General features: G+C 42.4%; 2 pseudogenes; both read left to right on the top strand.

The window, feature by feature from the left end:
- Window positions 1-6,921: 6,921 nt before the first annotated feature.
- Window positions 6,922-8,423, top strand: LOC147445759 (shikimate O-hydroxycinnamoyltransferase pseudogene; annotated as a pseudogene).
- Window positions 8,424-12,408: 3,985 nt separating this feature from the next.
- Window positions 12,409-12,914, top strand: LOC147445758 (shikimate O-hydroxycinnamoyltransferase pseudogene; annotated as a pseudogene).
- Window positions 12,915-13,950: the final 1,036 nt, after the last annotated feature.

The following is a 13,950-nucleotide window of genomic DNA, read 5'->3' as shown; positions in this document are numbered from 1 at the left end:
AACACACTAGGACCACCGGGGAATTTTTGCCCCCTTTAGGAGTTTTCCCCCCCGTGCATTGTATATACACCCATTTGTTCTAGGGCTATCTATCTTTCCATTGCACACTAAGTAACACACTCTCAGTTGTGTGCCTTGAGCTTCCTTTGTCTTCTCCAAGCTGTGTGTGTTTCTCTACAACCATAATTCCAACAATTGTATCAGAGCAGGTTGCATCCTCCTGAGCTTAGTCACCAGCAGCTCCAGCACATGCCTGTGCACTTTCTTTGATTTTTGTGAGCTTTGATGAGCGTTTGCAGGTTGACATAAATTTTGGGAGATCTTGTAGAGCTCAGTTTCCTCAGATTTTTTATTCGGGCTCATTGCCGCCTCCTTTTCCACTACAGCCAGGTGTGCATAGGCAATGTTGTTATTTTGTGCAGAATTTTTGCTAGTGCCAAATACTACATAGCAGGTCCCATATAGTCTACCATGGGTTCTGCTATATAGCACGTAGTGGTATCACTCAGCTTATCGTCATTGCGGGAAATTTTTACATCAGGTGTAGGCATTTTCCATGGCTGACAACATCACAAATGTGTTCAAGATGTTTGTTGAGGAAAGACCGAATAGAGACAATTACCCTATATGCGCTACATGATGCAACATGTTCTTGTGGCAAAGGGCATCTGGAATATTGTGCAGGGCATTGATGTACGTCCTCGCTCTGAGGATGAAGGCGATGTTGAGGATGTTGCAGGTCTTGCTGCAAGGATTGCTGCTGTTAGAGTTGTTTTGCCTACGATAGAACAAGCTCATTGGGATGTAACGGATGCGTAGTCTCATGTGTTGATTGCGTTGTCTGTGAAGTGCACCATTACTCCTCACATTCATTCAACCAAATCTGCAAAACAGGCTTGGGATATTCAAGCAGGTCTTTATGCAAGCCGCAATGAGCCTAAAATTGCTTTGCTGCGTAAAGAGCTAAAATCAAAGATTATGCATGAGGAAGATGATATGGACAGTTTTGTTGCTGGTGTCAAGGATATCAATGAGCAACTTATTTATGTAGGTGAAGTCATTTCAAACAGTTCCCTTGTGCACTCTATTCTTGATGCCTTACCAGATTCTACCCAGACTTTTGCTAGTACTTGGATACTTATGACCCAAGGAAATCCTAAAGTTGTCAAGTTTTGATGCATTATGCACATTGCTGTTGCAAGAGTCATCAAGCATGACAAGCACCTCAAGTGGAACCTTAGTCAACAAGCACGGTGTGAGCGGGATGAAAACACACACAACGCCTCTATAATGACCCGGCACACACTCTTGGAATGATACACTCAGTTCCCACACTTAGCTTTATTATTTGGGCGCTCTTGGCCTTTTAGATGACCTCAAACGGACCCCGAACAGGCCAAAACCTAACCTCGGAGCGCATTGTTGTCACCCTGTTGCATCCATCTGCACACCTGGGACTCAGCTTTTTCCAATAATGCGTCTCGCAACCACGTGACGTGGACCCAAAAGATGGTCCTCATGATGACCTTTCAGCATAAGTATCACAATAAAACACCCACGTTGTGTCCGTACTCATCCATGTGCAAGTATTGACCCCATTCGGCCTCCTGACGCCGCTAGATCCATCTGACGCACCTGCTTACCTCATGTCGTCGGCCCGTGGATAGCATCCTCGAGAAGTTTTAAGCACTACCAACTCCTCATTATTGTAGAAAAAACACACTGGTACTGGTTAGCATTCAAAGGCGTTTTGAATGAAACTCGATAAGCTCATAGAGCTGCATGGCGATTCATTTCCCAGTCTGTCCTTCCTGACTAACCACTTTAGTCAATACCGAGCTAAGAATTTTATTTGTATGCTCAGCTTGTCTGTTTGCTTGTGGGTGATAGGGAACTAATTTGTTATGGATGACCATAAATTCATTAAGCAAATACTCGATTACCTCATTGAGGAAATGAGTTCCCCTATCACTAAGAATTTCTATTGGTAGTCCATATCTTGTGAGCACATACTCATATAAGAATGTGGCAGTGGTTCTGGCATATTATTTTGAGTTTCTTTAGCCTCGATCAACTTAGTCAAATAGTCCTTAGCTACAATGATATATTGAGCTTGGGTTCTATAAGCAGATGGCTATATTGGCCCAACAAAGTCTATACCCCATTTTGCGAAGGCTCTAGCTCCCATCATTGATCTTAAGGGCATGCTATCTACTCGTCTTGGCATCTTTTCTCGTTGACAAGAATCACACCTTTGAACATATTCTTTGGCATCTGCAAAAAGTGTTGGCCACCATATGCCTACCATTAAGATTGCTCTTGTGATGGTCTCACTAGAAAAGTGACCTCCAGCTAATCTAGCATGTGCTTGTTCTATAATCTAAATATATTCGTCTTCATTTGCACAAAGATGCAAATGTTGATCCTTATCTCTCTGATACAATTGGTTTCCAATAAGAGCATAGTCTCTTTCTTTTGCTTCAATTTCTCTTTGATGATGTTTACTCATATCCTTAGGAAATGCTCGGCTCGATAAGTAAGTAACGAGATAGTTACTCCACTTAGGAGAGGGTGACATTTGGAACAATCTTACATGAGGTATGGGTGTCTATTTTTTACATTGAGGATAATCCATTACAAAATATCGAACATCACTCCTCATAGTTGGCCAAAATACTCCAAGTGTCAAGATCATTTGCATTGTTTGATCTTCCACAAAGTGAAGTCCTACTATGGTAATATGTGCTTAACTTAGGTATTGGTTTTTCTCTTCAGGATTAATGCATAAGAACAATATTCCATCTCGGTTTCTTTTGTATAGCCTACTAGCTAGTAATTGATACATAGCCGATTGCTTGATTAATCCGATTGTAATGGGAAGTGGTATTTGTGAATCCACTTGAACTATGGTCATCAATGATACCATATTTTCTGACCATTGAGGTATCATTTCCACGGAGAACAAATAGGCATCTGGTAGATCATCATCTACTCCTTTGGGTGATTCTCCTGAAACAATCCTTGACAAATGATATGCTCTTTGATGAGTGATGCCCTTTTTTACAACCACAGTGAAATCAAATTCCAGAAAAATGATGAACCATCTCACTATTCTTCCTGTGTTGCATGTCTTGTTGACCAAGTACAATAAATCTTGGTGGTCCACGAAGAACAAAAATTTGTTTGCTAATAGGTAATGTCTATACTTTTTTATGGCATAGATCATTCCTAATCCTTCCCTTTCAGTGGTGGTATAATTCTTCTCTGCCATGTTCAACTGTCGGCTAGCATAAGAAATAGGAAAATCAATTTTCCCATCTCCTAGTTGAGCTAGTATACACCCAATGGCAGAATTGGAAGCATCTACATGTATGTGGAATATCTTATTCCAATCTGGTGCTTTCATATTAGAGATGAAGTGAGAGCTTGCTTAAGCTTCAGGAAGGATTCTTCACATGCTTCATTCCATTCAAAGTGTGTAATCAAGCTATATATGGGTTTTGCAATTATAGCATACATGTAAATGAAATGTCTGTAATATCCACAATGTCCCATGAAGGCTTGAATACCCTTGATTGTTGTTGGTCTAGGGGTAGTACCCAAAAAACCAAGTAGACAAAGGCCAATCTGTGTGTTCAATTTCATAAATGAATTTGGCTTCCTTTAGTTTTTCAATCTCTTCTTTGATCTTCCTAGAAAATGTCTCATTATATGTGTATGGCCTTTGTCTACTTGGTTTGTCATTATCTCTCATGGGTATGGTATGTTAACAAATTTTTGGATCAACACCCTTGAGATCCTTATAAGACCAAGCGAAGATATCTTGGTATTCTTTGAGCAAGCTTAACAAAAGATCTTCTTCTTTGTCTGTTAGGTCATTTGAAATGTAAGCAAGCCTAGGCTCTTCTCCTGGTTCAGCCAAATCTATCTTTTTCACGTTTTTAGGCCCTTCGTAGGACTCACCTTTTTTTCGTAGTTCTCTAACAGGTTGTTCGACTATGATTTTTTAATCTTGGAGAGTATATTGCTTGTAATGGGATGAAACACTCATTACATCTTTACCATCCTCTTCCTTGGTTTCCATTTGGTCATATATATCTCCTTTAGAGATTTTTTCAACTCTTGATATTTCTTTTTTCGCTCAACTCGTGTCATGGTTGGCTCCCTATCCTGTTTCTTCAGTTTTGCTTGAGTATCCTTCCTCGTCTTTCTCGATGTTTTTGATATTTTTGGATTTTTGTTTGAAGGATATCTGCCAGTGATTTTGTCCTTGACACAATCATGTTCATCTATCTGCATTAGGAACTGAGTTCTACTAGAGACTGATGACATAGGTCTAGCTTCACGTCTAACATCGAGTCCCAAGTTCTTGTATATTGTGAGCGCCTCCTCTTGCTCTCTTCTAGTTCTATACACGCTCATAACAACCTCTCTCCTATGCTTGGGGAAAGGTAAGGGAGCATGATTCCATCATCTTGTTTGACCTTGTCTCTACTCACAACTTCATCTCAATGGAGTGGGCATTCAAGCTTTCAACATGGGAGATATTGCTACTTCCAATATAGCTTTCAAGGGACAACAAGCCTCTATTACTCCCTTGATTGGGAAGTTGAGGCTTTATGTCCAAAGCTACATCAACAAAGAATACTTTTTCATCTCTCCTCTCCAACATGAGGATGCTATCCTAGGGGCACCATGGTTCAACCGCATGGCAGCGAACATGAAGTTCCCTAAAAGGATAATCTAATTTACTACAAGCAAAAGAACATGTATATAGATACTAGTGAGTCTGGTCATACTACGTCACTTTTAAATCATCTTGCTTTTGATAAATCAATGAAGAGCTAAGTTTTTACGTACATGATTTTTGTCAGAGTCCCTAAAAGGTCCTAATGTTTCATCAAATTTAAATGGTAGGAATCAAGAAGATAGTTAGACTTGTCTAACTTTCTAAAAGGATTACAAGATGATTTAACAAATTGGTGACCATCAAATTGATCTCCTACCAGGAAGCTCACCATCAAATAAGGAGGCTTGTTAGGTGGTGAGCTTCCTGGTAAAAGGATTTGGTGACCATCAAATTGAGATCCTACCAGGAAGCTCACCACCTAACAAGCCTCCTTATCGAGCTTCCAAAGCTCAACCAGAGGAGATCATGAGGCAAGTACAAAATTTGGTTGAAAAAGAGATGATGAGGCCTACCTCCTCTCCCTTTTGTTATCCAATCCTTTTAGTATAAAAGAAAGATGGTACATACCGTATGTGTGTGGACTATCGAGCACTAAACCATATCACTATCAAAAACAAATTTTATGTGCCTCGGGGAGAAGATCTGTTTGATAAGCTACAAGGTTCTACCTACTTCAGTAGGATTGATCTTAAAAGTGTCTATCATCAAATAAGGATAGTGGATGAAGATATCCTAAAGATCGTGTTTTGTACAAAGTTTGGTCTTTATGAATATCTAGTCATACCTTTTGGCTTGACCAATGCACTAGCCATGTTCAATTGTCTAATGGAGAAAATATTTAGACCCTACCGTAAATTCAATGGAGTGTTCTTTGATGATCTCATCATCTACTCCAAGTCCTTGGAGAAACACAAGCAACATCTCCAAGAGATTTTTCAACATTTGAGGGAGAACAAGCTTTTTTCAACCAAAAGAAAAGCAAAATTTTACTTCAAGAGATTCAATACTAAGGTCATATTATCTCTCAAGATGGTATCCATATGAGTCCATAAAAGTTAGACGTAATAAAAGCATGAACTAATCCAAGGAATTACATGATCTAAGAAGCTTTATTAGTTTATGTGCATATATAGACGCTTCATAGCAAAAACTCTCTCAAATAGCAGGACCATTACATGACTTAACAAAGAAGAACGTTTAGTATTCATGGAGTGCTAAGGAGAAAAATGCTTTTGACAAGCTCAAAGACAATCTTAGCTCCCAACCAATCCTCATGCTTCCGGATCTCTCAAATCCATTTGAGGTCCAATGTGATGCTTGTGGTGATTACCTTGGAGCAGTCTTGCTTCAAGAAGGACTTGCCATAGCATACGAGAGCCGAAGTCTCAATACAGATGAACACATCTTATGCATTTATGAGAATGACCTTTTAGCTGCTCTACATGCCCTAGACACATGGAAGCACTATCTGTTGGGGACTCCATTTATTTTACAAACAGACCACCAAAATCCAACTACTTCATGACACAAACCAAGCTCTTTGACAAACAAATGAGGTGGGAAAATTTTATTTTGCAATTTCACATTGATGGTAAGCACAATCAAGTGGTTGATGCACTTTCACGACGACCGAAAGTTAATGCAGTGTCTATAGCTACTCACAATTATATATCTTCTATGATAGATGAGTATGCTATTGACCCAGACTTTAAAGACATAATGTCAGCCCTTGGGTTGGGGAAGAAAGAGGAACCAATTACCTTGCAGGATGGTTATCTTCTCCATGGAAATAGGATATGTATTGTACACTCCCTTTGTGAGAAAGTCATGTATGAATCCCATCGTCCTCCCTATGCGGGGCATAGAGGCATTCAGCCTACTCTTCAAGCATCTCTCGTCATCTCGCGTGGTTGATGCAGTACTATGTTGATATACAAGTGTAAATTGTTCCTTATTTTGCAAGTAACCGTGCGTTGTGCGCTGTCCAAGTAAACGCATAGTTGTGGAGGTTTGGGTGATAATTACGAACCTTGCAGTATTGTACTATGATTCTACAGCACCACGTAGTTGCCGGGGAAGCGGGGGGGGGGGGGGAGAGAGAGAGAGAGAGAGAGAGAGAGAGAGAGAGAGAGAGAGAGAGAGAGAGAGAGAGAGAGAGAGAGAGAGACATTTAACGTCGTAGGAGCAATCCAAGGAGAGAGAGAGAGAGAGAGCCTTCTCTATAAGAAGAGATGCGGCCACTCATCACGTTCTGCATGGCATGCAAAACTCAAAAGTGCTAATACTTTTCTCGGTAATTGAGAGAGAGAGAGAGAGAGAGAGAGAGAGAGAGAGAGAGAGAGAGAGAGAGAGAGAGAGAGAGACATTGATATTTGAAGGGCTAGAGCTTTGAATCATGTTTACAATATGTTTTTCTATGCTTTGCCAGCTACTTCTATAGAAGGACCCTTGACACAAAACATAATAGAGACGACTTCTTCTCTTATGAGGTTTTGGAGAAGGCACTAGTGCCCTTCTACCCCAGTGGCAGGAAGGTTGTTGAGGTCCTCAAATGATGGAAATATCCACCTTAATTGTATTGCTGAGGGTGTGCTTCTTGTCGAGGCAGAGATCGATGCTATTATCAAATGACTTTGGTGATTTTGCACCACTCTTGCCCTTAGACAACATGTGCCTCATGTGACATACACACAAAAGAGTGACCACATCCTATGTAATTATATGCACCATAATGGTTTATTTTGTAGCAGTAGTCGACACAAATAATCTATAGAGGTAACATTGTTTCAATGATGAGGGGCCTCGCTTGGTGTGGGGATGGAGCACCATGTTTCTGATGGGATCTCTTGTACCCACTTCGTGAACACATCAGCAGACATAGCAAAGGGGGGAAGGAATTCGACGTCATCCTTTTATCAACCGTACCCTTTTGCGGACGCATGACCCATCTACACCAACATTTTCGCACATCGAGTATCAACCTTACCCTTCACTATTGCCCTCTAGCAAATATGATCGCGGCACTGCACTACAACCAAATATAGTGGAAAAATGCAAGAACAATCTCTCTTCACATCATATATAATGACAGTGGGCCTACAAATACGAACGCCAATGTGGCCTCCAACTTTTTCTTCCTCACTCGAGCACTCGGCAATGGATGGAACAAGAGGGGTGACATACAGCACATATGAGGCAGTGGCAACACATGTGTGGAAATGTGTGTCAAGGGCACGAGGGTTGAGTGAGAAACAAGAGACAAAATTGTACATAGCAATAAAAGGGAGAAGCCCATTGCAACTAGCCTTCCCAAGAGGCTACTTTGGCAATGCCATCTTCACTGCCACACCCATGGCACAAGTCTGTGAGCTAGGCAAAGGCCCACTAAGTGTGGGTGCCCAAAGGATTAGGGAGGCCATCGCACGTATGGACGATGAATATTTACTATTAGCACTTGATTATTTGGAGCTATAACCTAGCCTAGAGTTTCTTGTTCAAGGTACCCACACCTTTCGCACTCCTAATGTCCGTATCACCTCTTGGACCCACCTTTCCATCCACGATTGCGACTTTTGGTTGGGGCTGCCCCATCTTCATGGGCCCTGTTGGCATCCCATTTGAAGGCCTCGCTTTCATGCTTCCAAGCCCCTCTGGTGGTGGTGGCCTCTCCATTTCCCTTGCCCTTGCCTCCCACTATATGCCCACCTTTGAGCAACTCTTCTACCAGTTTTGACGGTCTCCATTGCCCCTAGTACTCTTTTTAGTACGAAATGGGCATGCTCACTTTTGTATAAGTATTTTTAGCTTGCAATGTCCTTATCTTAATTCTCTAAGATTGATTCAATGGGCATGTGAGTTTCTCTTGTTTTAGAACACCCATGTGATTCTTCACCTTGTTTGGCTAGCCAAACCTTTAGAAGATTGGTCGGGCCTTATTTGGGTCTACTTTACTTTCATCAATTAATTTCCTTCAACGATTCTTCGAACACCTTGACTTTTGAAACCAGGCGTTCAGCTGGAGTTGATTCATGCGCTCCATTCTATTTGCCTGTTTTTCCCTTCCCCCTCACGCCCGCCCTGCCCTGCCCTGCCCTCTGGTCTTGTGAGCAGTCAATCTGAGCATCTCAATGGGCTTGTTGGGGGCATGCAAACCTACAAACATGCAAATCTCCTCCCCCTCGTCCTCGTCCTCGTCCTCCTCCCCATCCGCTTCCTCCAGACTACATCTGCTACCCTCTCTTCCATCTGCTCCTGCTCCTGCTCCTGCTGGATCGACAATCCCTCTTCAACATCCCGAGCTTTCATGTGCTCTTGGATTATGAGGCCCCTGAAAGCTTAGAACACTAGCAGACGGCTTTGCAACCATAACCACATTGTATCAGACAGCTGGACTCGCCGAGGGCGAGGACGGATTTCTCAACATCACTGTCTCTGAGGGCGTTGCGAAGGCTCACAGCCCTGGAAACATTTCTTTTGCCACAATCGGCTCCTCTCTTGAGAAGTTTCCTTTCAATATCAGCTTGCTTGTTGTGGATCAAGTCCTTATACCCTCTGGCATTGGCGGTCCTGCACCACCGCCCGTCAATTTAACTCAAATCATCTCACAAGCAGGAAATTTCAGCCAGTTTGTCTCGCTACTGGTGTCGATAAAGTGTTGCAGTCTCATGATTCTCCACCTGGAATAACGATCTTTCCCCCAACCAATGTTGCCTTCGACCGCATGGGCTCCAGCGCGCTTTCCTGCCTCACAAGTGCTCAGCTAGTTGCGCTGATGGAGTCCCATGCCCTTGTCTCTTTCTACCCAACACAGGAGCTAGCAACCGCCAGCGGCCTGCATTCTACGCCATCTGTGACTGCATTTGATATTAAAAAAAAAAACATATTCTGCTCTCTCTTCGTCGGGCATTGATTAGAAAAACCTCCGTCTTTCTTTTGTAGTGCCCAAGCCCAAGGGATCTTCTTAGATTCTATCTAACGTGACCTGCTTGGAAGATTAGAGGTACATATACTATTGGGTCTACGTTCGGCACAACCCATTAATTAACTCAGAAGATTCCTTTCAAATCTTCAATTTTAAGGCAAAAGAAAACACCCCTGAGCACCCCGCTTTGGCCGCTCGCTCCATGCTCCCCCTCGCATCGCGCGCCAGGCCAACCGCAATTCTCGCCCGCTCGCTCGATTCACCCCCCTTGCCTGCTTGCTCCCGACTTCTTTGAAGCATCACTCAGGGCAAGGAGTGGAGGTTTGGTACTCCAAGGAAGATGAAAAGAGGGTTGTCTTCTTCCTCTGGAGCCCTTAAACTCTTCGCAGGGTCTCCGTCTCCTTTTTCATGCCCTCATCGTGATAACTGCTGCGACCAGCACCCTGCAGCCGGACTAGTGCCGAAGTGAGAAGTCGAAGGGAGGGCGGATGATCGGGCTGCATGGGCGCAATGCTGGTTGGCCTGCACCTCCCTTGAGGCTCTCTCTCTCTCTCTCTCAGCCACTCTCCTCTGTTGGGTTTCTCTCCGCCTATGTCTGCACTGGCAGCATTGCCCTCGTCTGTCCGCCTGCCATCTCCCTCGCATGTTGCACAGCATAACACCCTTTCCAAATTCCATGGCATATCGATCGTCTGCTCTCCGCCCTACTGCCACGCAATGCAAAATAACTCCCATTACAAAAAAAGTCTCATTAAAAAATAACTGTCGCGAAGCCACCTGCAGATGACATTTGTCTCTCTATCTCCCACTACAAAAAAAATCTTTTTGTCTCCTCTCTCTCGACAAAAGAGAAAGCACCCCTACAAAACACTTAACCTCACAAAGGTATCTCCCTAGATACCATCTAACAGACCCCATTACCAAAATTGCTCGGGCCTATTGCTTTGTTTTATTGAAGTGCATTTTCATTATTCAAAGGTCCACTTTTGACACCTAGTTTCCAAAAGCATATCCAGATGTTGGATGGAGAGGAAGAGATCTTAGGATGATTAATATTTTTCAAAAATACTTGCGTGTAGAGCATGTTGATTTGTGACATTTTCCCATCAACAATGGGCAAGACTTTATTACATTCTAGGATTACAAAAGTATGGGCGGCATTTTATTGTCATTAGTCTGGTGTTCTTAAAACTTACATTAGTCTGTATGGTGTTCTTAAAACTTACATTCTTGCCATTCATTCTAATTTTTTTCACTACTCATTTCTCTTATAATTTTGATCGTTGAGGTCTTGATCTGGGTCAGCAAGAATTACTGTCGATGTTATGCATTTCAATGTAGTTTTAAAGCTCACCTTGGACTTTAACTTAAAGCATGCATACATTCATTGGTATGATATTGTGCATATGATTGGATGTGTGTGTTGTGAGGGGTAAATATATAGATAGATTCCATTATCATCCTCGGAAGTCAAATATGACCTCTCGGACAATCAAAAAAACATGTACAATAGAGGCTCCTCTATCTAAGAGGATACAATGTATGCAATAACACATGTAGATGTTGGGGGGGGGGGGGGGGGGGGGGGGGGAGAGGGGGTGTGTGATACAACAAAATTGCAACAAATGTTGCCTAGGGGGATAGGGGTGGCTAAGGGGGGGAGGTGGATGTTGGGTGGGTTTCCATGTGCGAAACTCCTCGATGATGGTTGTACCACCACGATAGACGACGTACTTACCTGCGGCCCGTGCATCTTGTACCTTGTGCAGCTCTTGCTTCTTTATCTTGAGTTGGGCGGGGGTTAGAGCCTCGCCAATCCATATGGTTGTGCCCTTGAGAAGATGCATTTCCTTCAAGAGTGCTATGCGGTCCTCTTTGGTCTCCTTGGTTGGTGCGGGGATTTTGATCGACGAATTTGATGGTGGGATTGTCAAACTTGACTCGTTGGATAGCATTGTTGAGCTTGGTTTAGGTAGTAGGAAAATCGTCATTCTCCTCCCACAAGAGGAGGGTAACTCACTGATGCGCATAATCAATTCAAGGCCTTCCCTACGACGACGTTCTTGTAGGCACTCCTCCACTTTGAAGGGGATGGTAGCATCATTTGCTTGAATTTGGGTGGCTAATGAAGCCACATTCTGGGAGGGAGAGAGAGAGAGAGAGAGAGAGAGAGAGAGAGGACCCTATGGGTGATGTGGTTGTTTTTGTGTGCATCCAAGGTGATGCATGTCACCTCACACATGGTCTCATACTTCAATCTAGAAAAAGGTGTATAACTTTATGCTAGACTGGATAAAAAACTTTAGGGTATTGACTGGTAGACATGGATGAAAAGTATTCCTCTTGTACTTTATGCTTCTCTCTAGAGGCAATATCCTTAAAATGCCCTTGTCAAATGCACTTTCCTAAAATGAACTTAACGCATGTTCATTTTATTTTAGTTTTATTAGTGGCATCTTCAGTTTGTTATCGTTACCATGTTTGATTTTTTTCATCCACGATGGGTCTCGGGATGTGTATTAAGCATTTTCTTTTGTAGGGTGTTAGTCCAATCACAAGTGACGATTGCCGCTACGGTTGCTCATAATTAATTGTAATATTATGTCTATATTTTGTGTAATTTGAACATATTTACTATGTGGTGCTACATTTACGGTGTTTTCTAGGAAAACTTGTTGATATTGAGCATTTTAACTTTGGCAGGTTATGGAGCTGCAAGCGAAGGCAATGGATGGAACAAGAGGGGTGATGGACAACACATACGAGGCAATGGCAGCACATCTGTGGAGGTGTAAGTCAAGGGGATGAGGGCTGATTGAGAAACAAGAGACAAAGTTGTACCTAGCATTAGAAGGGAGAAGCCGATTGCAATTTGCCTTGCTAAGAGGCTACTTTGGCATTGCCATCTTCACTTCCACGCCCATGGCACAAGTCAGTGAGCTAGACAAAGGCCCACTAAGTGTGCGTGCCCAAAGGATTAGGGAAGCAATTGCACATATGGACAATGAATATTTACGATCAGCACTTGATTATTTGGAGCTACAACCTGGCCTAGAGTTTCTTGTTCAAGGTGCCAACACCTTTGGTACTCCTAATGTTTCTATAACCTCTTGGACCCACCTTTCCATCCACGATTGCGACTTTGGTTGGGGCTGCCCCATCTTTATGGGCCATGTTGACATCCCATTTCAAGGCCTCGCTTTCATGCTTCCTCGCCCCTCTGGTGTTGGTGGCCTCTCCATTTCCCTTGCCCTTGCCTCCCACCACATATCCACCTTTGAGCAACTCTTCTCCCAGTTTTGATTGTCCCCATTGCCCCCACTACTCTTTTGGGTACTAAATGGGCATGCTAAATTTTGTATAAGTATTTTTAGCTGGCAAGGTCCTTTTCTTAATTCTCTAAAATTTATTCAATGGGCATGTGAGTTTCTCTTGTTTTCGAACACCCATGTGATTCTTCACCTTGTTTGACTAGCCAAAGCTTTACAAGATTGTCCTTACTATGCTTTTTTTTATTGAAATTTATTTTCATTATTCAAAGGTCCATTTTTGACACCTTGTTTCCAAATGCAAGAAAAGCATATCCACATGTTGCATGGAGAGGAAGAGATCTTAGGACGATTATTATTAGCATGTTGATTTGTGACATATTGCCTTCAACAATGGGCAAGATTTTATTGCTGCAAAAACTTAATATTGTTTACATTCTAAAATTACGAAAGTATGGGCTGCATTTTATTGTCAAGAAAGATATTCCAAGAAGGAGATTATACATGTTGACATTAGTTTAGTGTTGTTAAAACTTACATTCTTTCCATTCATTCAAATTTCTTTCACTGCTTATTTCTCTTATAATCTTGATCATTGAGGCCTTGATCTGGGTCAACAAGAATTACTGTCGATGTTATTCATTTCAATGTCGAGAGAGAGAGACTCAATGGAGATAAGTTGGATCACCCCTTCCCTCAATTGAGCATGGGCTTTGTCTTTTCCACCAACTCTTAGGGTGTGTGCACCGACTCTTTTCCAGCCACAGCATGTGTGGAATAACCTATGTGATAGGCCATTTGAAATCAAGTGTAGATTCCTACCTTAGGATGATAATGTATATGGGGAGGTCCCACCCCTTGATCTCACCCTTGCTATATTCACGTGAAAATATATTTTATAGGACAAATGCCTTTACAAGAGAATAATATCACGGATGAGCTACTAAAAGAAAATCAAATGATGCAATAGATGAGGAAGAAGACAAGTTGCAAGGAAAGGTGTAGTAGCAAATTGAAGGATTGACAAAGGAACACATATTGCTTGTATATGAGATGTGAGTGATCCTTGG

Source organism: Adiantum capillus-veneris, chromosome 12 (assembly GCF_014529385.1).
Source record: "Adiantum capillus-veneris isolate H3 chromosome 12, ASM1452938v2, whole genome shotgun sequence".
Lineage (NCBI taxonomy): Eukaryota > Viridiplantae > Streptophyta > Polypodiopsida > Polypodiales > Pteridaceae > Adiantum > Adiantum capillus-veneris.
Note: the sequence above shows the minus strand (reverse complement) of the source record. Positions and strands in the feature narration are given on the sequence as shown.